Source organism: Coregonus clupeaformis, chromosome 19 (genome assembly GCF_020615455.1).
Source record: "Coregonus clupeaformis isolate EN_2021a chromosome 19, ASM2061545v1, whole genome shotgun sequence".
Taxonomy (NCBI): domain Eukaryota; kingdom Metazoa; phylum Chordata; class Actinopteri; order Salmoniformes; family Salmonidae; genus Coregonus; species Coregonus clupeaformis.
Genome location: NC_059210.1, coordinates 20,086,459 through 20,113,314, shown reverse-complemented (window position 1 = coordinate 20,113,314; position 26,856 = coordinate 20,086,459). Strand labels below are relative to the sequence as shown.

General features: G+C 49.1%; 1 pseudogene; it reads left to right on the top strand.

Moving 5' to 3' along the window:
* Nucleotides 1-11,991: 11,991 nt before the first annotated feature.
* LOC121531190 lies at nucleotides 11,992-23,572 on the top strand (annotated as a pseudogene).
* The last annotated feature ends 3,284 nt before the right edge of the window (nucleotides 23,573-26,856 follow it).

Below are 26,856 nucleotides of genomic sequence, written 5' to 3'. Positions count from 1 at the left end.
TTACCCCATATGTAACTCTGTGTTGTTTTTATTGCACTACTTTGCTTTATCTTGGCCAGGTCGCAGTTGTAAATGAGAACCTGTTCTCAACTGGCTTACCTGGTTAAATAAAGGTGAAATAAAAAATAAAAAATAAAAAATAAAAATAAACCCAGACTGCTCGGGGAAACTCACTAATAACTGGATCGCAGTCTTCAAGATCTTCTCTTCGAAGTGCAGGTATAGTTTGAAATGACCCTGCTGGTGAAACTGCTCATTTATTTTTAGCCTGAAACAGTCAAGTTATTCACTAAACATTCTTCTCTCCAGATACACAAGGTGATATCGCTTTAAGACTTCAGCCAGTGGTCCTCCCAACACCAGTCTACAAGATGGGCAGGAAGACATTCCAACCCAGCTTCAATGAGACCAGAACGTCTTTCATTGACTTGCAGCCTGTAAGTTTAAGTAGGGGATAGGCATAGGGAGGTTGATGGGGAAATTAGATGATGGCATTTTGTAAACCTTGAATGAAAGGGACAGCATTCCAAAATCTGTTACGCATAACTGCACACTCCAAGACATTAGGTAGGTTTCCATCCAATTTGCGACAGATTTTCATGCGAATATTCTTAAATCTGCATAAAACAATATGCTCATTTTCCCACCGGCAATGTTTCCAGCAAACATACTTTTTGCGGATAAAAGGCTGTGCGTGATGACATAGTGCACATAAAAATAACTTTTGCCGTTAAATTCCCATGTACCGAATAAAGAAAAACAAGTTAAATGGGTTTCCGTAGAAGGATTACTTTACTTTATCCTATCCCTTTATCCTATCCCAGGTGCATTTCTTGCATAGTTCATTTTAACGACACAAAAAGATCCCACCATGTAAAACGAACACATTTTCTGTAGGCATTTATAAAATTGTACCAGCATTTCATGTTTCCATCAGCCCGATCGTGACTTTGTTAATACATCAGGTAATTCATCCCCATGAAATGGTTGGATGGAAACATGGTTAGTGTTGTGTACATGAACCTATGAGCCCCAGTCCCAAATGAATGGATCATACGCAAACACAGTTCACCTTCATAGCAGCCACATACAAACAGCATGATCACTTTGCTCGTTGTAATTCCTTCTCGCATCTACCTGCTTCAGTGCACAACACATCAGCTGTCTGTGACCAGGCGAAAAAACCTTTCCTTGCCAAACCTTCATATCATAACTGCTAACCGCTACACACACCTGTCACGCTCTGGTTCCGGGACGTTGTTTTTGAACCAGGGTGTGTTTGTATTGTTGGGTGTTGTGTGGGTTAGGTTGGGTATGGGTGTGTTCGTTTTGTTGTGTGCTGTTTGGTTGGGGTGTCTAGGGGGTTGTCGTTCTGGTTTATTAGTCATGTGACTCCCAATCGGAGGTAACGAGTGTCAGCTGTCGGCTCGTTATCTCTGATTGGGAGCCATATTTAAACTGTGTGTTTTCACCTGGTGTTTGTGGGTTTTTGTTCCTTTTTCGGTCTGTGTACCGTGGACTTCATTGAGTCGTCTTTTGTTTTGGATTTTGGTTACTTTGCTAAATAAAGTCATGTTTCTTGGACACGTTGCGCCTTGGTCATACTTGGACGACATAGACGACCGTGACAGAAAAACCCACCACAAAAAGACCAAGCAGCGTGTCAAGCGGCAACAGGACCTACCTACACAGGATTTATGGACTCCCATAAAGGATTCATGGACATGGGAGGAGATTCTGGATGGTGAGGGGCCTTGGGATCAACCGGGAGAATATCGCCGTCCTCGTGAAGAGCTGGAGGCAGCTAAAGCCGAGAGGCGGCGATATGAGGAGGCAGCACGGAGGCAAGGCTGGAAGCCCGAGAGTACTACCCAAAAATTTATTGGGGGGCTAGAAGGGAGTGTGGCGAAGTCAGGTAGGAGACCTGCGCCTACTCCCTGTACTTACCGTGGAGAGCGAGAGTACGGGCAGACACCGTGTTACGCAGTAGAGCGCATGGTGTCTCCTGTACGCGTGCATAGCCCGGTTCGGTACATTCCAGCTCCACGTATCGGCCGGGCTAGTTTGAGCGTTGAGCCGGATGTCATGAAGCCGGCCCCACGCATCCGGTCACCAGTGCGTCTCCTCGGGCCGGCTTACATGGCACCAGCCTTACGCATGGTGTCCCCGGTTCGCCTACATAGCCCGGTGCGGGTTATTCCACCTCCCTGTACTGGTCAGGCGACGGGAGCATACAACCAGGTAAGGTTGGTCAGGCTCGGTGCTCAAGGGAGCCAGTACGCCTGCACGGTCCGGTATTTCCGGCGCCACCTCCTGTCTCCAGTCCAGTACCACCAGTGCCTACACCACGCACTAAGCCTCCTGTGTGTTCCCCGAGTCCTGTGCGTCCTGTTCCTGCTTCCCGCACTAGCCCTGAGATGCGTGTCCTCAGCCCGGTACCTCCAGTTCCGGCACCACGCATCAGGCCTACGGTGCGTCCCCAGGGCCAAGCATGCCCTGTTCCTGCTTCCCGCACTAGCCCTGAGATGCGTGTCCTCAGCCCGGTACCTCCAGTTCCGGCACCACGCATCAGGCCTACAGTGCGTCTCAGCCGGCCAGAGTCTGCCGTCTGCCCTACGGCGCCTGAACTGCCCGTCTGCCCAACGGCGCTTGAACTGCCCGTCTGCCCTATGGCGCCTGAACTGCCCGTCTGCCAAGCGTTGCATAAGCCGCCCGTCTGTACTGAGCCTGCAAAGCCGCCCGTCTGCCATGAGCCTTCAGAGCCGTCCGCCAGACCGGGAGCCGCTAGAGCCTTCCGCCAGACAGGAGCCGCTAGGAGCCTTTCGCCAGACAGGAGCAGCCAGAGCCTTCCGCCAGACAGGAGCAGCCAGAGCCTTCCGCCAGACAGGATCAGCCAGAGCCTTCCGCCAGACAGGATCAGCCAGAGCCTTCCGCCAGACAGGATCAGCCAGAGCCTTCCGCCAGACAGGATCAGCCAGAGCCTTCCGCCAGACAGGATCAGTCAGAACCTTCCGCCAGACAGGATCAGCCAGAGCCGTCCGCCAGACAGGATCAGCCAGAGCCTTCCGCCAGCCATGAGCAGCCAGATCCGTCTGCCAGCCATGAGCAGCCAGATCCGTCAGCCAGCCATGAGCAGCCAGATCCGTCAGCCAGCCATGAGCAGCCAGATCCGTCAGCCAGCCATGAGCAGCCAGATCCGTCAGCCAGCCACGAGCAGCCAGATCCGTCAGCCAGCCATGAGCAGCCAGATCCTTCAGCCAGCCATGAGCGGCCAGATCCGTCAGCCAGCCATGAGCAGCCAGATCCGTCAGCCAGCCATGAGCAGCCAGATCCGTCAGCCAGCCATGAGCAGCCAGATCCGTCAGCCAGCCATGAGCCGTCCAGCCAGGATCCGCCAGAGCCGTCCAGCCAGGATCCGCCAGAGCCGTCCAGCCAGGATCCGCCAGAGCCGTCCAGCCAGGATCCGCCAGAGCCGTCCAGCCAGGATCCGCCAGAGCCGTCCAGCCAGGATCCGCCAGAGCCGTCCAGCCAGGATCCGCCAGCCAGCCAGGATCCGCCAGAGCCAGCCAGCCAGGATCCGCCATTCAGTCCGGAGCTGCCCCTTAGTCCGGTGCTGCCCCTTAGCCCGGTGCTGCCCCTTAGTCCGGTGCTGCCCCTTAGCCCGGTGCTGCCCCTTAGTCCGGTGCTGCCCCTTAGCCCGGTGCTGCCCCTGAGTCCGGTGCTGCCCCTGAGTCCGGTGCTGCCTCTTAGTCCGGTGCTGCCCCTTAATCCTGTGGGGTTTAGTTGGGGGGTGGTCATGTGGAGGAGGTTACGTAAGCAGGTTGTGACTATGGTAGGGTGGGGGATCACGACCGGGGCCAGAGCCGCCACCGTGGACAGACGCCCACCCAGACCCTCCCCTAGTCTTTTGTTGGTGCGCCCGGAGTTCGCACCTTTAGGGGGGTACTGTCACGCTCTGGTTCCGGGACGTTGTTTTTGAACCAGGGTGTGTTTGTATTGTTGGGTGTTGTGTGGGTTAGGTTGGGTATGGGTGTGTTCGTTTTGTTGTGTGCTGTTTGGTTGGGGTGTCTAGGGGTTGTCGTTCTGGTTTATTAGTCATGTGACTCCCAATCGGAGGTAACGAGTGTCAGCTGTCGGCTCGTTATCTCTGATTGGGAGCCATATTTAAACTGTGTGTTTTCACCTGGTGTTTGTGGGTTTTTGTTCCTTTTTCGGTCTGTGTACCGTGGACTTCATTGAGTCGTCTTTTGTTTTGGATTTTGGTTACTTTGCTAAATAAAGTCATGTTTCTTGGACACGTTGCGCCTTGGTCATACTTGGACGACATAGACGACCGTGACAGAAAAACCCACCACAAAAAGACCAAGCAGCGTGTCAAGCGGCAACAGGACCTACCTACACAGGATTTATGGACTCCCATAAAGGATTCATGGACATGGGAGGAGATTCTGGATGGTGAGGGGCCTTGGGATCAACCGGGAGAATATCGCCGTCCTCGTGAAGAGCTGGAGGCAGCTAAAGCCGAGAGGCGGCGATATGAGGAGGCAGCACGGAGGCAAGGCTGGAAGCCCGAGAGTACTACCCAAAAATGTATTGGGGGGGGGCTAGAAGGGAGTGTGGCGAAGTCAGGTAGGAGACCTGCGCCTACTCCCTGTACTTACCGTGGAGAGCGAGAGTACGGGCAGACACCGTGTTACGCAGTAGAGCGCATGGTGTCTCCTGTACGCGTGCATAGCCCGGTTCGGTACATTCCAGCTCCACGTATCGGCCGGGCTAGTTTGAGCGTTGAGCCGGATGTCATGAAGCCGGCCCCACGCATCCGGTCACCAGTGCGTCTCCTCGGGCCGGCTTACATGGCACCAGCCTTACGCATGGTGTCCCCGGTTCGCCTACATAGCCCGGTGCGGGTTATTCCACCTCCCTGTACTGGTCAGGCGACGGGGAGCATACAACCAGGTAAGGTTGGTCAGGCTCGGTGCTCAAGGGAGCCAGTACGCCTGCACGGTCCGGTATTTCCGGCGCCACCTCCTGTCTCCAGTCCAGTACCACCAGTGCCTACACCACGCACTAAGCCTCCTGTGTGTTCCCCGAGTCCTGTGCGTCCTGTTCCTGCTTCCCGCACTAGCCCTGAGATGCGTGTCCTCAGCCCGGTACCTCCAGTTCCGGCACCACGCATCAGGCCTACGGTGCGTCCCCAGGGCCAAGCATGCCCTGTTCCTGCTTCCCGCACTAGCCCTGAGATGCGTGTCCTCAGCCCGGTACCTCCAGTTCCGGCACCACGCATCAGGCCTACAGTGCGTCTCAGCCGGCCAGAGTCTGCCGTCTGCCCTACGGCGCCTGAACTGCCCGTCTGCCCAACGGCGCTTGAACTGCCCGTCTGCCCTATGGCGCCTGAACTGCCCGTCTGCCAAGCGTTGCATAAGCCGCCCGTCTGTACTGAGCCTGCAAAGCCGCCCGTCTGCCATGAGCCTTCAGAGCCGTCCGCCAGACCGGAGCCGCTAGAGCCTTCCGCCAGACAGGAGCCGCTAGAGCCTTTCGCCAGACAGGAGCAGCCAGAGCCTTCCGCCAGACAGGAGCAGCCAGAGCCTTCCGCCAGACAGGATCAGCCAGAGCCTTCCGCCAGACAGGATCAGCCAGAGCCTTCCGCCAGACAGGATCAGCCAGAGCCTTCCGCCAGACAGGATCAGCCAGAGCCTTCCGCCAGACAGGATCAGTCAGAACCTTCCGCCAGACAGGATCAGCCAGAGCCGTCCGCCAGACAGGATCAGCCAGAGCCTTCCGCCAGCCATGAGCAGCCAGATCCGTCTGCCAGCCATGAGCAGCCAGATCCGTCAGCCAGCCATGAGCAGCCAGATCCGTCAGCCAGCCATGAGCAGCCAGATCCGTCAGCCAGCCATGAGCAGCCAGATCCGTCAGCCAGCCATGAGCAGCCAGATCCGTCAGCCAGCCATGAGCAGCCAGATCCTTCAGCCAGCCATGAGCGGCCAGATCCGTCAGCCAGCCATGAGCAGCCAGATCCGTCAGCCAGCCATGAGCAGCCAGATCCGTCAGCCAGCCATGAGCAGCCAGATCCGTCAGCCAGCCATGAGCCGTCCAGCCAGGATCCGCCAGAGCCGTCCAGCCAGGATCCGCCAGAGCCGCCCAGCCAGGATCCGCCAGAGCCGTCCAGCCAGGATCCGCCAGAGCCGTCCAGCCAGGATCCGCCAGAGCCGTCCAGCCAGGATCCGCCAGAGCCATCCAGCCAGGATCCGCCAGCCAGCCAGGATCCGCCAGAGCCAGCCAGCCAGGATCCGCCATTCAGTCCGGAGCTGCCCCTTAGTCCGGTGCTGCCCCTTAGCCCGGTGCTGCCCCTTAGTCCGGTGCTGCCCCTTAGCCCGGTGCTGCCCCTTAGTCCGGTGCTGCCCCTTAGCCCGGTGCTGCCCCTGAGTCCGGTGCTGCCCCTGAGTCCGGTGCTGCCTCTTAGTCCGGTGCTGCCCCTTAATCCTGTGGGGTTTAGTTGGGGGGTGGTCATGTGGAGGAGGTTACGTAAGCAGGTTGTGACTATGGTAGGGTGGGGATCACGACCGGGGCCAGAGCCGCCACCGTGGACAGACGCCCACCCAGACCCTCCCCTAGTCTTTTGTTGGTGCGCCCGGAGTTCGCACCTTTAGGGGGGGGTACTGTCACGCTCTGGTTCCGGGACGTTGTTTTTGAACCAGGGTGTGTTTGTATTGTTGGGTGTTGTGTGGGTTAGGTTGGGTATGGGTGTGTTCGTTTTGTTGTGTGCTGTTTGGTTGGGGTGTCTAGGGGTTGTCGTTCTGGTTTATTAGTCATGTGACTCCCAATCGGAGGTAACGAGTGTCAGCTGTCGGCTCGTTATCTCTGATTGGGAGCCATATTTAAACTGTGTGTTTTCACCTGGTGTTTGTGGGTTTTTGTTCCTTTTTCGGTCTGTGTACCGTGGACTTCATTGAGTCGTCTTTTGTTTTGGATTTTGGTTACTTTGCTAAATAAAGTCATGTTTCTTGGACACGTTGCGCCTTGGTCATACTTGGACGACATAGACGACCGTGACAGAAAAACCCACCACAAAAGACCAAGCAGCGTGTCAAGCGGCAACAGGACCTACCTACACAGGATTTATGGACTCCCATAAAGGATTCATGGACATGGGAGGAGATTCTGGATGGTGAGGGGCCTTGGGATCAACCGGGAGAATATCGCCGTCCTCGTGAAGAGCTGGAGGCAGCTAAAGCCGAGAGGCGGCGATATGAGGAGGCAGCACGGAGGCAAGGCTGGAAGCCCGAGAGTACTACCCAAAAATTTATTGGGGGGCTAGAAGGGGAGTGTGGCGAAGTCAGGTAGGAGACCTGCGCCTACTCCCTGTACTTACCGTGGAGAGCGAGAGTACGGGCAGACACCGTGTTACGCAGTAGAGCGCATGGTGTCTCCTGTACGCGTGCATAGCCCGGTTCGGTACATTCCAGCTCCACGTATCGGCCGGGCTAGTTTGAGCGTTGAGCCGGATGTCATGAAGCCGGCCCCACGCATCCGGTCACCAGTGCGTCTCCTCGGGCCGGCTTACATGGCACCAGCCTTACGCATGGTGTCCCCGGTTCGCCTACATAGCCCGGTGCGGGTTATTCCACCTCCCTGTACTGGTCAGGCGACGGGGAGCATACAACCAGGTAAGGTTGGTCAGGCTCGGTGCTCAAGGGAGCCAGTACGCCTGCACGGTCCGGTATTTCCGGCGCCACCTCCTGTCTCCAGTCCAGTACCACCAGTGCCTACACCACGCACTAAGCCTCCTGTGTGTTCCCCGAGTCCTGTGCGTCCTGTTCCTGCTTCCCGCACTAGCCCTGAGATGCGTGTCCTCAGCCCGGTACCTCCAGTTCCGGCACCACGCATCAGGCCTACGGTGCGTCCCCAGGGCCAAGCATGCCCTGTTCCTGCTTCCCGCACTAGCCCTGAGATGCGTGTCCTCAGCCCGGTACCTCCAGTTCCGGCACCACGCATCAGGCCTACAGTGCGTCTCAGCCGGCCAGAGTCTGCCGTCTGCCCTACGGCGCCTGAACTGCCCGTCTGCCCAACGGCGCTTGAACTGCCCGTCTGCCCTATGGCGCCTGAACTGCCCGTCTGCCAAGCGTTGCATAAGCCGCCCGTCTGTACTGAGCCTGCAAAGCCGCCCGTCTGCCATGAGCCTTCAGAGCCGTCCGCCAGACCGGAGCCGCTAGAGCCTTCCGCCAGACAGGAGCCGCTAGAGCCTTTCGCCAGACAGGAGCAGCCAGAGCCTTCCGCCAGACAGGAGCAGCCAGAGCCTTCCGCCAGACAGGATCAGCCAGAGCCTTCCGCCAGACAGGATCAGCCAGAGCCTTCCGCCAGACAGGATCAGCCAGAGCCTTCCGCCAGACAGGATCAGCCAGAGCCTTCCGCCAGACAGGATCAGTCAGAACCTTCCGCCAGACAGGATCAGCCAGAGCCGTCCGCCAGACAGGATCAGCCAGAGCCTTCCGCCAGCCATGAGCAGCCAGATCCGTCTGCCAGCCATGAGCAGCCAGATCCGTCAGCCAGCCATGAGCAGCCAGATCCGTCAGCCAGCCATGAGCAGCCAGATCCGTCAGCCAGCCATGAGCAGCCAGATCCGTCAGCCAGCCATGAGCAGCCAGATCCGTCAGCCAGCCATGAGCAGCCAGATCCTTCAGCCAGCCATGAGCAGCCAGATCCGTCAGCCAGCCATGAGCAGCCAGATCCGTCAGCCAGCCATGAGCAGCCAGATCCGTCAGCCAGCCATGAGCAGCCAGATCCGTCAGCCAGCCACGAGCCGTCCAGCCAGGATCCGCCAGAGCCGTCCAGCCAGGATCCGCCAGAGCCGTCCAGCCAGGATCCGCCAGAGCCGTCCAGCCAGGATCCGCCAGAGCCGTCCAGCCAGGATCCGCCAGAGCCGTCCAGCCAGGATCCGCCAGAGCCGTCCAGCCAGGATCCGCCAGCCAGCCAGGATCCGCCAGAGCCAGCCAGCCAGGATCCGCCATTCAGTCCGGAGCTGCCCCTTAGTCCGGTGCTGCCCCTTAGCCCGGTGCTGCCCCTTAGTCCGGTGCTGCCCCTTAGCCCGGTGCTGCCCCTTAGTCCGGTGCTGCCCCTTAGCCCGGTGCTGCCCCTGAGTCCGGTGCTGCCCCTGAGTCCGGTGCTGCCTCTTAGTCCGGTGCTGCCCCTTAATCCTGTGGGGTTTAGTTGGGGGGTGGTCATGTGGAGGAGGTTACGTAAGCAGGTTGTGACTATGGTAGGGTGGGGATCACGACCGGGGCCAGAGCCGCCACCGTGGACAGACGCCCACCCAGACCCTCCCCTAGTCTTTTGTTGGTGCGCCCGGAGTTCGCACCTTTAGGGGGGGGTACTGTCACGCTCTGGTTCCGGGACGTTGTTTTTGAACCAGGGTGTGTTTGTATTGTTGGGTGTTGTGTGGGTTAGGTTGGGTATGGGTGTGTTCGTTTTGTTGTGTGCTGTTTGGTTGGGGTGTCTAGGGGGTTGTCGTTCTGGTTTATTAGTCATGTGACTCCCAATCGGAGGTAACGAGTGTCAGCTGTCGGCTCGTTATCTCTGATTGGGAGCCATATTTAAACTGTGTGTTTTCACCTGGTGTTTGTGGGTTTTTGTTCCTTTTTCGGTCTGTGTACCGTGGACTTCATTGAGTCGTCTTTTGTTTTGGATTTTGGTTACTTTGCTAAATAAAGTCATGTTTCTTGGACACGTTGCGCCTTGGTCATACTTGGACGACATAGACGACCGTGACAGAAAAACCCACCACAAAAGACCAAGCAGCGTGTCAAGCGGCAACAGGACCTACCTACACAGGATTTATGGACTCCCATAAAGGATTCATGGACATGGGAGGAGATTCTGGATGGTGAGGGGCCTTGGGATCAACCGGGAGAATATCGCCGTCCTCGTGAAGAGCTGGAGGCAGCTAAAGCCGAGAGGCGGCGATATGAGGAGGCAGCACGGAGGCAAGGCTGGAAGCCCGAGAGTACTACCCAAAAATTTATTGGGGGGGGGCTAGAAGGGAGTGTGGCGAAGTCAGGTAGGAGACCTGCGCCTACTCCCTGTACTTACCGTGGAGAGCGAGAGTACGGGCAGACACCGTGTTACGCAGTAGAGCGCATGGTGTCTCCTGTACGCGTGCATAGCCCGGTTCGGTACATTCCAGCTCCACGTATCGGCCGGGCTAGTTTGAGCGTTGAGCCGGATGTCATGAAGCCGGCCCCACGCATCCGGTCACCAGTGCGTCTCCTCGGGCCGGCTTACATGGCACCAGCCTTACGCACGGTGTCCCCGGTTCGCCTACATAGCCCGGTGCTGGTTCCCCCAGATCGAGGGAGATTATCAGTTGTCTTATATGTCTTCCATTTCCTAATAATTGCTCCCACAGTTGATTTCTTCAAACCAAGCTGCTTACCTATTGCAGATTCAGTCTTCCCAGCCTGGTGCAGGTCTACAATTTTGTTTCTGGTGTCCTTTGACAGCTCTTTGGTCTTGGCCATAGTGGAGTTTCGAGTGTGACTGTTTGAGGTTGTGGACAGGTGTCTTTTATACTGATAACAAGTTCAAACAGGTGCCATTAATACAGGTAACGATTGGAGGAAAGAGGAGCCTCTTAAAAAAGAAGTTACAGGTCTGTGAGAGCCAGAAATCTTGCTTGTTTGTAGGTGACCAAATACTTATTTTCCACCATCATTTGCAAATAAATTCATTAAAAATCCTACAATGTGATTTTCTGGATTTTTTTTCTCAATTTGTCTGTCATAGTTGACATGTACCTATGATGAAAATTACAGGCCTCTCTCATCTTTTTAAGTGGGAGAACTTGCACAATTGGTGGCTGACTAAATACTTTTTTTCCCCACTGTAGCTAATAGAACTAACGTATTAGCAAAACTGCTACAATCATGCAGTACAGTATACAGTCAGCAAGCACTTTAGCAGTTACACCGGCGGGCCCCGGTGGCAATAAATGAATACAACCAAAAGCTTACTGACTTGGAAGAGTTCCAGTGTTGAATAGCCATAGCCAGCTAGCTAACATAGCATCCTTCTCTGTTAGAGCCGGGTGTTTGAATAGGCTAAATTAGCTAGCTAGCTCCTTCATTTTTGAAGAAATGTATTTGTTCAAAACTGTTCAACTATTGTCTTTCTCTCTCTTTGAGTCAACTACTCACTACATTTCATGCACTGCCGTGCTAGCTAGCTGTAGCTTATGCTATCAGTAGTAGATTAATTCTCTGATCCTTTGATTGGGTGGACAAAATGTCAGTTCATGCTGCAAGAGCTCTGATAGGTTGGAGGACGTCCTCCGGAAATTGTCATCATTAGTCTATGGAAGGGGTTGAGAACCACAAGCCTCCTAGGTTTTGTAATAAAGTCAGTGTACCCAGAGGAGGACGGAAACTAGCTGTCCTTCGGGTACACAATGGTGCTACCCTACAAAGTGCAGTTCAGGCTACTGTAGACCTTCATTGCAAAACAGTGTGTTTTAATCAATTATTTGGTGACGTGAATATATTTAGTATAGTTTTATCTGAAAATGTTTCACTATTTTTATTTTGATTAAACTCCTCTGAGGAGCCTCCACTGGTCGGGATACCTGAAAGACTTGACACCACTGGGTGGTTCCACAAACGATGCAAGCCCGTGCATTCTCCCCTTCACCGCAGTTCACCTGCGAAAGTGCTAACTTACATCAAATACCGTATATCTGGGTTCTTCACATGAGGACTGAGGACGAACCTGAGCATGTGCACAGTGAATCACATGATTCTACCTTGCTCCAGATTGGAGGAATTTAAAGTGTTACAACTATCCCATGTAACAACCATACACGTTCTCCCCTACTCTGTGTATACAGTGGATGTGTGATGTGCTTCTACATCCAATGGAAACCAAATTGTAACAAAATGCTCTGGGTTAGAGCCTTTATTTAACCAGGTAAGTCATGGCTCTAACCTTGGGCATTTGTTTACAATGAGGTAAACAAGATTGGTTATACTTGTCGTTCTAGTTGTTTTCTGGAAGTATATTGGTATACAATATATGTGCATTCTCGTGTGTGCATGCGTGCGTGCGTGTGCGTGCGAAAATGCCTACGAATGTGTGTGTGAAAGAGTGTGCTTCAGAAAGTATTCATATCCCTTAACATATTCCTTGTTCCACAATTTGTTGTGTTCCAGCCTGAATACAAAATGGATTAAATATATTTTTTTCTCACCCATCTACACACAATACCCCATAATGACAAAGTGAAAACATTTTTATTGAATATATTTAATTTACATAAGTATTCACACCCCTGAGTCAATACATGTTATAATCACCTTTGGCAGCAATTACAGCTGTGATTCTTTCTGGGTAAGTTTCTTTCTTTCTGGGTAAGAGCTTTGCACACCTGGATTGTACAATATTTGCACATTCTTTTAAGAATTCTTCAATTTTATCATTGCTAGACAGCCATTTTAAAGTCATGCCATCGATTTTCAAGCCGGTTTAAGCCAAAACTGTAACTAGGCCACTCAGGAACATTCAACGTCGTCTTGGTAAGCAACTCCAATGTAGATTTGGCCTTGTGTTTTAGGTTATTGTCCTGCTGAATGGTGAATTTGTCTCTCAGTAAACTAGGTTTTCTTCTAGGATTTTGCCTGTGCATCATTCTGTTTCTTTTTATCCTAAAAAAAACTCCATTGTCCTTGCCGATGACAAGCATACGCATAACATGACGCAGCCACCACCATGCTTGAAAATATGAAGAGTGGTACTCTGTGATGTGTTGTGTTAGATTGGCTGAAACATAACGCTTTGTATTCAGGACATAAAGTTCATTTATTTCCAAATTATTTTGGTGTATTCCTTTAGTGCCTTAATGCAAACAGGATGCATGTTTTAGAATATTTGTATTCTGTACAGGCTTCCTTCTTTTCACTCTGCCATTTAGGTTAGTATTGTGGAGTAACTACAATGTTGTTGATCCATCCTCAGTTTTCTCCTATCAAAGCCATTAAACTCTGTAACTGTTTTAAAATCACCACTGATGGTGAAATCCCTGAGCGGTTTCCTTCCTCTCAACTGAGTTAGGAAGGAAACCTGTATCTTTGTAGTGACTGGTTGTATTGATACACCATCCAAAGTGTAATTAATAACTTCACCATGCTCAAAGGGATATTCACTGTCTGCATTTATATCGTTTTTACCCATCTATCAATAGGTGCCCTTCTTTGCGGGCTATTGGAAAACCTCCCTGGTCTTTGTGGTTGAATCTGTGTTTGAAATTCACTGCTCGACTGAGGGACCTTGCAAGATAATTGTATGTGTGGGTTAGAGAGAGGAGGTATAGTCATTTAAAAATGATTGCACACAGAGTGAGTCCATGCAACTTATTACGTGACTTGTTAAGCACATTTTAATATTGAACTTATTTAGGCTTGCCATAACAAAGGGGTTGAATACTTATTGACTTACTTATAAATTTTTTATTAATTTGTAAAAATGTCTAAAAACATAATTCCACAAAATCTAAATTTAATACATTTTAAATTCAGGCTGTAACACAACAAAATGTGGAAAAAGACAAGGAGTGTGAATACTTTCTGAAGGCACTGTATATGTGTCTGTGGATGTGTGCACAATATATATGTGTGTGTGTGTTTGCGGGGTGATGGGTGGATCATTAAAAAACTAATTATTCACAGCAGCAGATGTAAGTATGCATTTGGGAGGGTTTTTCTCTGAAGAGACGTACATGGAGGCATACATCTCTGAACCATGCCTTCTCATACAACCTAACTTACTGGGAACTCTACAACCTACAGTAGTCTAACCCTCCCTCTTTATAATTTGCGTTAGTGCTGGGCTAGAGTGAAGATTTGTGCTCCCAGGGTTACGCCTGCCTGGAATGGATTGAAAAACACTTAAAACACCAGGTAATAGCCGTACCGCTTTCCTGCAGTCAAATCTCCCTCTAATAGCCTTATGGGTGGAACGTTATTAATATTTTTAATAATTTCATAATTAATAAACCCTTTTCCCCCCCTGAAAATCTATTTAGCTATATTTCAGTCTTCTGTGATGTATATAAAGTGTAATAGTGTTATGCAAACACAAAATTGAATACATTTCAACTCTAAATCTGACATGGTACAGGTATCTTCTTGTTTTAAAGCCCATAACCATGTGTGTGAGGTGTATACTTTTGTTTCAAAGTAGATTTGTTTAAGACTACATTTACATTTTACTCATTTAGCAGACGCTCTTATCCAGAGCGACTTACAGTAGTGAGTGCATACATTTTCATACTTTTCCACCCCAAACTGGTCCCCCATGGGAATACGAACCCACAACCCTGGCATTGCAAGTGCCATGCTCTACCAACTGAACCACAAGATACACTCTGTCTGACCCTGATTTAGCCCACTGCAGTAAAAGGTTTTAAGGCCCTACACGTCTCTGCACTAGCTTGCAAAACCTGCACACACAAGCATCAATTTATCACTTGCTACAAGTGTGCACTGATCACATGTCAGTTTAGTTTAGGAGGGCAGACTCCCAGTGGCTGACAGTTGTTGTTTGACATAGCTGTGGATTGAACTCTGTGTACCTGGCTGACCCATCATGCTGTGTTTGCTTAAACCTAGCGGTTAGAGTGTTGGGCCAATAAACCGAAAGGTTGCTGGTTTGAATACCCGAGCCGACACGGTGTCCTTGAGCAAGGCACTTAACCCTAATTTGCTCCAGGGGCACCGTGCTACTATGGCTGACCCTGTAAAACAACACATTTTACTGCACCTATCCGGTATGTGACAATAAAAAGCATGATTATTAATTGATCTGTCTTCTTGCTCTTGAACTTCACTCTCACTGTCCCTCCTATGGTTTAATGTAATTTTCCTGTTGTACTTTCCAGTTGAGACATTGAATGCTCAGTTTTAATGAATATCTTGTCATTCACTATATTGTCTAAGTAATTTAGTAACTTACTTAAATGTTTTGGTTAATGTGTTCAATGTTGTGTAGCTAGTATCACTAGGTGCTTTATAGGTATGCTTTATATACGACTATTGTATATTATTAGGCCATCATTGTAAATAACTGACTCACCTGGTTAAATAAAGATTATTATTCAAATTAAATTATTACTACTTTCACTCTAGGTGTTTGATAGCCCAGGCGGAGGTGCTCTCCTTCATAGAGAGATGTATGATGTCAGTGGGCACCAAGCACAGCCATACCAGGAGCCTGGCAGAGGTGCTGGTGTAGGGCGACCGGCGGGGGCACTACAGCCACGGGCTCAACAGGATGGGTCAGTATGCCACACAATTATGCCATACAACATGCCCGTGTCACTGCTGGAATAAGAAAAAACAGTAATGGTTCAACTTTATGACTGAACTTTATTCATTAAATCACATTTTTACAGGAGATTCATAGGAAAAAATAGGCCATTCTTAAATGTACAGCATTCTTTACAATAAACAGCCATAACTGTAAGTCTGTAAACATGTAATGTTCCCAGTGGTTACAGAGTTGCAGACATTGCTTCTTACATTATATTTTTTTTGCACCTGACAAGTGGATGTGTGTATTTTTTCTTTTTCTACTGTTATCTGTTATGCTCCATCTCTCTGCCTTCAGACATGTACGTCAAGGACATCCATACTGGCATCTGTGCCAGGAACCGGCGGTGGAGAAGGAGACTGTGGCCATGGCCCTGGTGGACGGCAGGAACATGCTGGGGCCCATGGTGGGCAAATTCTGCATGGACCTGACCATCAATATGGGCATCGGCTGGGTCGTAGCCCATGGATAGTTTTGACTTTATTCATTCTTGCTCAACAGTCAAGAAGAAGTGACAAGGTTTTTATTGTAAATGACAATGCGTTTTCAATAACTTCCTGTTATTATAATCTGGTTTCAGACTGCCATTAGAGAATTTAACTGTATTTTGATAATTGTAAATCATTTTATTTTCTCTGGAACTTATTTTTGTGTTCAGGCTCCAACCAACTGCTGGAGGGGCTGAAAGCCAACATGATTGCAAGTCCCCTTGTTTCTTGCTTGAGCTTTGTTTTGTCTCCCCCGAGTGGTGGCTGTATGTATTGCATTAGTATGATTATTCATGTTTTTGTGGCAATGTTTTTTATTGTACAAATAATGGCACAAATCAGACACAGTAATACAAGCCAAAAATATCATCCCCACATCTCTCTCCATCCAACCCTTGGCAACACTTCCCATTAAATAATCGGGGGAAAGAGAACAGGCTAGCATCATACACATACAATTAACAGTGAATTATTGTAATTATTTGATTACATGATACAAACTAGTCCAATAATAATATTCTTCCCTGCAGGTCATGTCATACACCAACACCTCTCCACTGGTTTTCCCCACACTTGCTAAAGAGGTGAGTCATTGCAAACATGTTTCAGGGTTGAGTGCTGTACCACGTACAGTGTACAGGACAGTTTTGTGTTGGACATGACCACGTCTGCAGTGGCACTGGGCAAGGTAAACTGGACTAAACTGACAGGCCGTTCACATTCATCATGTGTCACTGTTAATCTGTTGAGCCCGAATGGAAGTCAGAGATACTCATTGATATAATGGCAAAGATTGTCTATTATATTGACAAGATGGTCAAGTGACCACTCTAACAATGGAAATACATGTCCTCAAAGATGGAAGGCAGGCGAGATCAGGTGGGACCATTCCAGCTAATGAGAGGGCGGATACGCATGTGAGCAACAGGCCATAGAGATCGATAGAGGACTCATCTTTGTATCTGTGCCATTATAGAGTCTGTGACAGCCGACACATCTTCATTTTAAAATAGTCAATGTTCTTCTTCGTCATTGGCTGATTGCTTCCAACTCATAGGAATCCCCACCCAGTTGACTACTTTCAAATGGTGGAAGCTCTCAATGGCAATGTCCATGCTAAAATAGGTTATATCCTTGATGAGTCCTCTATCTATCTCTATGACAACAGGCACAACTCCGAAATAAACAGGCACAAAAATCTGATATTTGTTTATATTATTTTTGCTTTTGTATTGTTTGTATATCATTGTATTTAACATTTGCGTGACTGTCCTTGTCTATCAGTGTATCAGTGTTTTGTTACTTGTCATGCTTCGGCAAAAGCTACTGGGGATGCAAATAAACAAATAATAAACAAATAATAATGACATTTTTTTTTCCTTCTAAGTTGCCGAAATGCCACGTGCGTCCACTTATATCAGTGCATTCATAACAACTTAACCATTACGGAACTTCAATTCGATCAAATAAGCTTCACGTAGCAAATTAACAATTACATTTTTCTTTGACCAAATTCGACACTCTCTTATTGACCTCCATACAAAAATGTCTCACTTCGTGGACTTATTTTCGTGGACAGATTTTGGGCGGACTAAAACCTCTCGCTTCGTCTCTTCCAGATTTTCCAATGTTTTATATACACTGAATATACCAAACATTAGGAACACCTTCCTAATATTGAGTTGCACCTCTCCTTTTGCCCTCAGAACAGCCTCAATTTGTTGGGGCATGGACTGTACAAGGTGTCAAAAGCGTTCCACAGGGATGCTGGCCCATGTTGACTCCAATACTTCCCACAGTTGTGTCAAGTTGGCTGGATGTCCTTTGGATGGTGGACCATTCTTGATACACACAGGAAACTGTTGAGCGTGAAAAACCCAGCAGCGTTGCAGTTCTTGACACAAACTGGTGCGCCTGGCACCTACTACCATACCCCGTTCAAAGGCACTTAAAGATGCGCTATGCAGAAATCTTTCCGCCATTTCCTGGTTGCTAAAATTCTAAGAGTTCACCTAATTTCAGTTTATGTGACAAAACAAGCAAGTATAGCATAGAGAATCATTGCACCATCTAAACCGCTGTGAAATATATTTTCCATAACCAAACATATTGTATTTTCAGCTATTTGAAGCTGGTGTGCAAAATCGAAAGCAAAAACAAAACTTACCGGGATGATTTCTGTATTTTGAAAGTTACATATCTTGAAAACTTAAGTGTCAAAACATGTCAACAATGGAATAATTAAACAAATACCAAAATATATTTTTGGGGTGGAGTTTTCCTTTAAGAATGGGAAAATTGTGCACATAGAACAGATCTACAACTTTCTTAGACTTTCTTTCAATGAGAAGGACAGATCTATAACACACATTTCTATGTGAATTTGGACAGGTCGCCACAAAAAGTTTTGTCTTGACCATTTACCCTCTGAATGGCACACAAACACAATCCATGTCTCAATTGTCTCAAGGCTTAAAAATCCTGATTGAAATGGACATCAATAAGGGATCATAGCTTTCACCTGGATTCACCTGGTCAGTCTGTCATTGAAAGAGCAGGTGTCCTTAATGTTTTGTACACTCAGTGCAAATTTCCACACTATGAGGTTGGAATAATATCAATCAATGAAATGTATTTATAAAGCCTTTCTTACATCAGCAGATGTCACAAAGTGCTATACAGAAACCCAGCCTAAACCCCAAACAGAAATCAATGCAGATGTAGAAGCATGGTGGCTAGGAATAACTCCCTAGAAAGGCAGGAACCTAGGAAGAAACCTAGAGAGGAACCAGGCTCTGAGGGGTGGCGAGTCCTCTTCTGGCTGTGCCGGGTGGAGATTATAAGAGTTCATGGCCATTTAAGGCCAGATTGTTCTTCAAGATGTTCAAATGTTCATAGATGACCAGTAGGGTCGAATAAAATAATCAGTGGTTGTAGAGGGTGCAACAGGTCAGTACCTCATGAGTAAATGTCAGTTGGCTTTTCATAGCCGAGCATTCAGAGGTTGAGACAGCAGGTGCGGTAGAGAGTGAGAGAGAGAGAGTCGAAAACAGCAGGTCCGGGACAAGGTAGCACGTCCGGTGAACAGGTCAGTGTTCCCTAGCCGCAGGCAGAACAATTTAAACTGGAGCAGCAGCACGACCAGGTGGACTGGGGACAGCCAGGAGTCATCAGGCCAGGTAGTCCGGAGACATGATCCTAGGGCTCAGATCCTCCGGGATGGGAGGGAGAGAGGGAGAGACAGAGAATTAGAGGGAGCATACATAAATTCACACAGGAAACCAGATAAGACAGGAGAATTACACCCGATTTAACAGACTGACCCTAGCCCCCCCGACGATACCCCCGGACAGGGCCAATCAGGCAGGATATAACCCCACCCACTTTGCAAAAGCACAGCCACCACACCACCAGAGGGATATCAACAGACCACCAACCTACTACCCTGAGACAAGGCTGAGTATAGTACAAGTCCGAGGGGGCGCAAAACCGGACAGGAAGATCACGTCTGTGACTCAACCCACTCAAGTGACGCACCCCTCCTAGGGACGGCATGGAAGAGCACTAATAAGCCAGTGACTCAGCCCCCGTAATAGGGTCAGAGGCAGAGAATCCCAGTGGAGAGGGAAGCCGGCCAGGCAGAGACAGCAAGGGCGGTTCGTCGCTCCAGTGCCTTGCCGTTCACCTTCGCACCCCTGGGCCAGACTACACTCAGTAATGACTTAAAGGTCGAGACCGAGTCTGCGTCTCTCACATAGAGATAATACTGTGAAATTGTGAAAATGATGATAATGTCCTTTTAATGTTCCCTTTTAAACCACCTGAAATTTCAGCCTGTTTTAGTGGGATAGAGTTTTGGCCTTCCATGGTGACATCACCATGCAGTAAATTTGTTAATAGACCAATAAGAAAGAGTTCCAAACCTCTATGCCACTAACAGCACATTTTCAGTTTTCCCCTCCCCTCAGGAAAGTAGACTGTAATTCTATGTTGTTAGTCTATGGAGGTGGAATTGGCTAATAGAGGTTAAGTTGCAGTGGTTTGAACGTGTGTGTGTATGTGTGCGCCTGTCTGTCTGTGTGCCTGCGCACCTGTGTGCAGAGTGAGCTCCATGAGCTGCGCGGTGACATCATCCCAGAGGGCTGGGGCTGTGATTCCTAGGACAGGCTAGCACAGACCCATGAGAGGTGCTCAACGGAGGGGGACTAGTGCCTATCTGGGGCTGCGAGGCTACAAATAACTGCCAACTGTGTGTGTGCGTGCGTACTTGTGTGTGTGTGTGAATATTGATTCATCCAGATTATATCATTGACACGATCAAAGTTATGTCATTACCAAACACGTCATGTTACATTTGACTATAGCTAACGCTGACGTGTCTCCCTCCCTCCCCTCAGGTGGGTACAAGGGTTTTGGCCTGGGTCATCTGCACATGGAAGGTCACAGACCGAGTAGCAAACCTGGTGTGTATCTTTCAACCATATGTCTGATTTGCATGTAGAAAAGCCATAGCTAAATGACAATTATGATTAAAAAAGTGATTTCACCTGTTTTCCAGAGTACTTGGCATCTTGTGTTTTACTGACGTTTGGTTTTGTTGAATTACCATAGGGTCACTGTTTTGTGGCGATAAATCCAGAGAACTTTGCTCCCGGGTTCAACAACATAATTTGCGATATCCTGTCTATGATATCTATATCCTGTCTATGATATCTATATCCTGTCTCTACACAGATGCCTAGAGCCAGTAAGTAATACCCCTGACCACTCAAACTCTCTCCGACCTACCGCTCAGGGAAATGAGGCACTTTATGTGAAAAAAGACACTTCCTTCCAGACAATCAGGGTGCTTGAATGGACATTTGGACTCTGGCTCCGCCCACTCTAGCTCAGAGTGTTTTTAGTCGTCGACAGAAAAGACGCAATGTTGGCTGGCGACCTGTTTGTGCGTGAATCCGAAATAACCACAAGTCCATTCCTCAGTAACAGAAGATTATGTGTGTGTTAATAATATGTGCGGTAGTGATGAAGATAAATAAAATCCTGGACTGAAAAGCATCCGTACTGTTCTTGCCAGACAGCCTGTAGCCAGAGTCAGAACCTTAACAATCAGTATTAAGTCACTAGCGGGAGAGGGCATCTACAGCTAACCACTCAGACGGCTCCAGCTAGCCGTTTTTACATGGTCCTTCAAGCTGCATTCTGACCTGGCTACAGTAAAGATGTTACAGTACCCAGAAGAGGAGTCGTTTCCGTACCCCAGGATGTAGACAAGTTTATCCTGCATTCCAAAGCCATATGGGGCTGCTGTCACCATCCACTACACACACGAAGACGTCACTTCCCAGAGGAAGATGAGCTGCGAGGCCTTACACACCTCTCTCATCGTACAGTCGACCAGACCTGCTCCAGGCCTCCTCAGTGGTCAGAGAGTGACCACACCCTCATCAGTTGGGAGCTGTTGAGGGACTACAAGGACCTGCTTCGTAAGCGAGAAGAGATCAGGAGGGTGTACTCTAGGCCCTCCCGGCCTGAGTCACCGCAGCGGGAGCACCGGTACCGCCGCTACTCTCGACCACCGCAGCCACTGCCTGGTGTGACCTGCCGGTCCCAGGCCTGGGGTCCCTGCTTGCCCCTCCTTCTATCACCCTGCTAGCTCCAGCCCAGAAGGTCCTGCTACCTCCAGACCTTCCAGATCTCGCCTCAGTGGACCCTCCAGTCCTCTCCATGGGGGACCCGCCAGACATCGACCCGGGTGACCCACCAGAAGGCACCATTGATGTCCCCACTGACCTAGACGTCCAATTTCCTGCTACCACGGTAGGGTCAGTTCCCCCCGCTGCACGGTAGGGTCAGAGTTCCCTTCCTCCACAGTAGGTTCAGAGTTCCCCTACTTCCCGGTAGGGTCAGGGTCAGAGTTCCCTGCCTCCCCCGTAGGGTTTCTATTTCCTGCCTTGCCAGTAAGGTTTACGTTTCCTGCCTTCCCAGTAGGCTTAGTGTATTCTGCCCCCATGGTAGGTCAAGAGCTCCGTTTCCCGCCGTACATGGCCCTCCGTCTCAGGCCCTAGTTGTAGATTCACACTGTTCTAACTTAGGTTCCCAGACTCCCGCCTCAGTGCTAGGCCCCCAGTCCTTTGCCCTTCTAGGTCCACAGTCCCCTTTACTAGTAGCCCCTAAGTTTGCTGCTCAGCCAGGCTCTAGGTATCCTACCATGCTAGGCCTTTACTTAGCTGCCCCATTTGCAGGTCTGCAGTCTCCTGCCCTGCTCAGACCACAGCCCCCTGCCTTATTGGGTATGCGTCCTAGCTCACCAGGTTTAGATCCTCCTGCCCTGCTAGGCCATACAGTAAGTCCTCTGCACTAGGTCCTCAGTCCTAGTCAGCCCTCAGTTCCCAGCCTCAGTCAGATCGCAGAACCCAGCTTTAGTAGGTAGGCAGCTCCCTAGCCTGCCAGGCTTAGAACCGCCTGCCCTGTTGGGCACCATACGCTAGGTTTTCAATCCTCAGCCCTAGTTGGCACCCAGTCCCTAGCGCTAGGTCCTCAGTCTCCAGCACTAGTCGGCCCTCAGTCCCTAGCCCAAGTGGGTCATCAGGCTCCTGCCCTGTTAGACTTAGTTACCCATTTCTCCAGTAGGCCCAGAGCTCTCCTGCTCTCCTAGCCCAGAGCCGTTCCTCCTGTCAGGTCCATAGTTGTTCTCCCTGTCAGGTCTAGAGTCAGTTTCCCTGTCAGGTTCAGAGTAGGTTTCCCTCTCAGGTTCAGAGTCAGTATCCCTGTCAGGTTCAGAGTTGTTATCCCTGTCAGGCCAGAAGTTACCAGAACTAGGCTCCCAGCCTTCAGCCGTCCTAGGTGTGCTGTCCCCAGCCCTATTAGTCCCTCGGTCGACTGCTCTTCCAGCCGTTAGGTCCTCTGCCCCACTAGGCCCGCAGCCTCTGCCCTCAGTTGGTCCGCAGACCCCAGCCTCAGTCAGCAAGCAGTCCGCTCCCTTAGTGCTACACGCCACATCTCATAACCTAGTTCTAGGCCATGGATCTTCTGTCCTGCTAGGCTCTTATTTATCTGCTCCTCTAGGTCTGAAGTCCCTGCCCCTAGCCAGTTCGCAGCCCCCAGCCTCACCCAGCCCCCAGTCGCCTGTCCTAGCGCAATTTTTTTTCTTCTTTAACCCTTATTTTACCAGGTAAGTTGACTGAGAACAAATTCTCATTTACAGTCCCCTGCTATACCTGGCTTGCAGTCCTCAGTCTTAGTTGTAGGTACTATGTCCCCTGCCCTGTCAGGTCCTGAGTTCCCTACCCTGCTAGGCCCACAGCCCCTTGACAGAGGGGACCCACCGTTCCCTGACCCAGGGTCCTGGAAGTCTCCAGCGGTTGGGGGCCGCCCTCCTCCTGCCCTGGATGACCCCCAGCCATTCCCACGTGGAAGACCACCTGACCTCGTGTCGGGGGCCCAGACTGGTCGTCCTGCTCCCCTCCTCTCTACCTAACTTTCCCTCACAATCCCCTTAGTTTCCTGTTAGTTCGGCCAATAACCAATGAATGCACCCTTTATTTTTTCAGGCTGTGGCAGGTTCTGCTGTTCTTGCTCCGAAGACCCAGAGAGAATCCACATCAACAAGTGTCAGGATCTAGGAGGTATTCACTAACACCTCAACGTGGTCAAAGTTATGGTATAATTGTTTCTTTCTCTAAACCTTTTTCTCTCCCTTTCTCCGCTGTTGTTTTAGCGTGATGCCCTAGCCTTGCAACTCGCACAACTAAAGTCAAATCAGCTCATCAGACATTTCGACTACATACAACATCTGTAATGACATGCTTATGTTGTAGCAGTAGAAGTGTTTACTTCAACTTTTAAACACAGTGTATGTTCACATGCTGCAAACTGGACTCAGGGGTAGACGTAACATAGTAAACAAAAATACGGGACACTCAAATTAGTATCATATGTTACGTTTGGTATGGTATGTATTAATTAGTGGATGTCCATCATCCATTTCATATAATATGTTACGAATTGCAATTCATACAATATGTTACAAATTTGCAACACGTATGATATGATACAAATTCCAATTTATTGTGGCTAATGTTAGCTAGGTGGCTAACACTAATGTTAGCTAGGTGGTCAACGTTAGCTAGGCTAGAGGTTAGGGGTTGAGGTTAGAATTTAGGTTAAAGGGTTAAAGTTAGGGTTAGGGGAAGGGTTAACTATTATGCTAAGTAGTTGCAAAGTTGCTAATGAGCTAAAATGCTAAAGTTGTCCATGTTGAGATTTGGTTTTCCTCAATTTCATTTTTTGATTACGAGATTGGTTCTGTTTGGGTGTGGCTTGCCCTGATTGGAATCATCCTCGTTGGTCAGGATATGTTGCACCAGTCCCCTTGTTAAGTCGTTAGTTTCACCTGTGCCAGGTGATATTTAAGAGCAGTTGGCACGGTGCTCCATTATTATATTTTTTAACCTTTATTTAACTAGGCAAGTCAATTAAGAACAAATTCTTATTTACAATGATCGCCAACCAAGAGGCAGAAGGCCTCCTGCAGGGTCGGGGGCTGGGATTAAAAATAAAAACGTAGGACAAAACACACATCACGACGGGACACCACAACACTACATAAAGAGAGATCTAAGACAACAACACAGCATGGCAGCAACACATGACACCACAGCATGGTAGCAACACAACATGACAACAACACGGTAACAACACAACATGGCAGAAGCACAACATGGTAGCAGCACAAACATGGTACAAACATTGTTAGGCACAGACAACAGCAAGAACGGCATAAAGGTACATCACACGAAGCAGCCATAAGTAAGTGTCCATGATTGAGTATTTAAATGTAGAGATGGAGATAAAACTGTCCAGTTTGTGTGTTTTTTGCTGCTCGTTCCAGTCGCTAGCTGTAGCGAACTGAAAAGAGGAGCGACCCAGGGATGTGTGTGCTTTGGGGACCTTTAACAGAATGTGACTGGCAGAAAGGGTGTTGTATGCGGAGGATGAGGGTTGCAGTAGGTATCTCAGATAGGGGGGAGTGAGGCCTAACAGGGTTTTATAAATAAGCATCAACTAATGGGTCTTGCGTCGGGTATACAGAGATGGCCAGTTTGTTTTGGAGGTGTTCAGAACAAGGTTAAGGGGAGTGAAAGCTTGTTGGACACTAAGAAAGCTTTGTTGTAGAGCAGGGTTCCCCAACTGGTGGCCCGCGGGCCACCCAAAGCCCCCCAAACGAATTATGAATATTTGTTTCATAAAATAATAATCTAGGACCCAAGGTGCAAAAACTCCCAAATGCAATGTCCCAAGAAGGAAGTTACCCCTACCTAAATAATGCAGAAGTTACATTTTAACTTAATTCATGAGGAGAGAGGATGCAGGAGACAGTCAATTAATAAAGCAGGCAGCGGACCATTTTGTGGTGCCGAAACTTAAAGCTGCAACCGCAGCGCAATCAATAGGAGGAGAACAGCGCCTGGTGCTGAAAATAGAGCTAACTTGCAATGCAAGTGTTGCCCAGCAACAGATGGAGAAAACCTACACCAGTCAAGTAATTCATTTCAACAATAATCTTCATGGTAATTTGACTTTACAAACAACAAGAGTGCTTAATTGGAGTCTATTTCTTCCGAGCCAAGGCCTATATAAAATAACTTAACTGGCTGAGGTAGGCTATGAGGCTTAACAGAATATTTCACAATAAAAAAAGATATGGCCTAATAGATGTGGAGTTTTTGTTTTAGGCCTACTTACAATTGCAACTGGCAACAAATGTAGCATCCTACATAAAACAAAAATGTAAAGAAGAAATGTCGATGTCTGTATCGGGATAGCCTCCTCCTGTAATGACAGAACAAACAGAAAATACTGTCAGCTTGACACCTACATATCCCTGGATAAGCACTCACAATAATGTTAGTATTTACTAAATACAGTCATATAGGCCACTAAGTTACTTAATCAATGGGAAAAGTTGCATTTCCCCCCTCAGGCAGGCCTTGATTGACTTATGTGAAATCCGGTTCCTGTCATGAATCTATATTGCGTTCATAGAGGAAAATGAGGACTTGCAGGTGTAAGTCGATCCAATCATTGTTAGCACATCAAATGCACATGTATTTATTGTGCTGTATTCCTCTGAGCATGCCACCCAAAACACACACAAGGACTCGCCACTCCTGAGCGCATCCCTGATTTGTCTCGATGTCTGGAATTCAATCAGCTCAGTTTGAATTACGGCATCATCCAGCAAGGGTATCGTTTTCTTAGCAAGGGAGGAGAATTCTCCACCTGGGCGAACTGTGAGAGGATCACGTACAAACGCAATGATATCCTTGGGCATGCTGTAGTCTTCAAATCTGGTGGAGAAGTTGTCCCTCAACTGCTTGATTAAATCATCCATCACCTCTGTGACAATGCTGCGGCCTGGTCCCTCTGCCTGTCGTTTCTTCAGTGTGCTGAAGTGCAGTAGCTAGATGACAAGTCCAAATCGAACAACTCAAGCTTCCTAGTAAAGGCCTCAAGTTTTTCCACCATGTCCACAACTGTTTTCCCTCTTCCTTGTAACTGGAGATTTAACCCATTTAAATGACAGAATGTGTCAGCCAAAAATGCAGTGTATGTAGCTTGTAGTTAACACTTCAATGTTTCTGCGTCGGGCCTCTGTCTGGGGCGGGAAGGCCACTTTGAAAGTTCCATGGTTAGATTCATAATGACGTCTGAGATTGAATTATTTGTAAACAGCGACATTTTCATCGCAAATAAGACACACTGTAGGGAGGCTATGTACAAGGGGTACCGGTACAGAGTCAATGTGCAGGGGCATCGGTTAATCGAGGTAATTTAGGTAATATTTACATGTGGGTAGAGTTAAAGTGACTATGCATAGATAACATGCAAAAGTCCGGGTAGCCATGATTAGCTGTTCAGGAGTCTTATGGCTTGGGGGTAGAAGCTGTTAAGAAGCCTTTTGGACCTAGACTTTGCTCTCCGGTACCACTTGCTGTGCGGTAGCAGAGAGAAC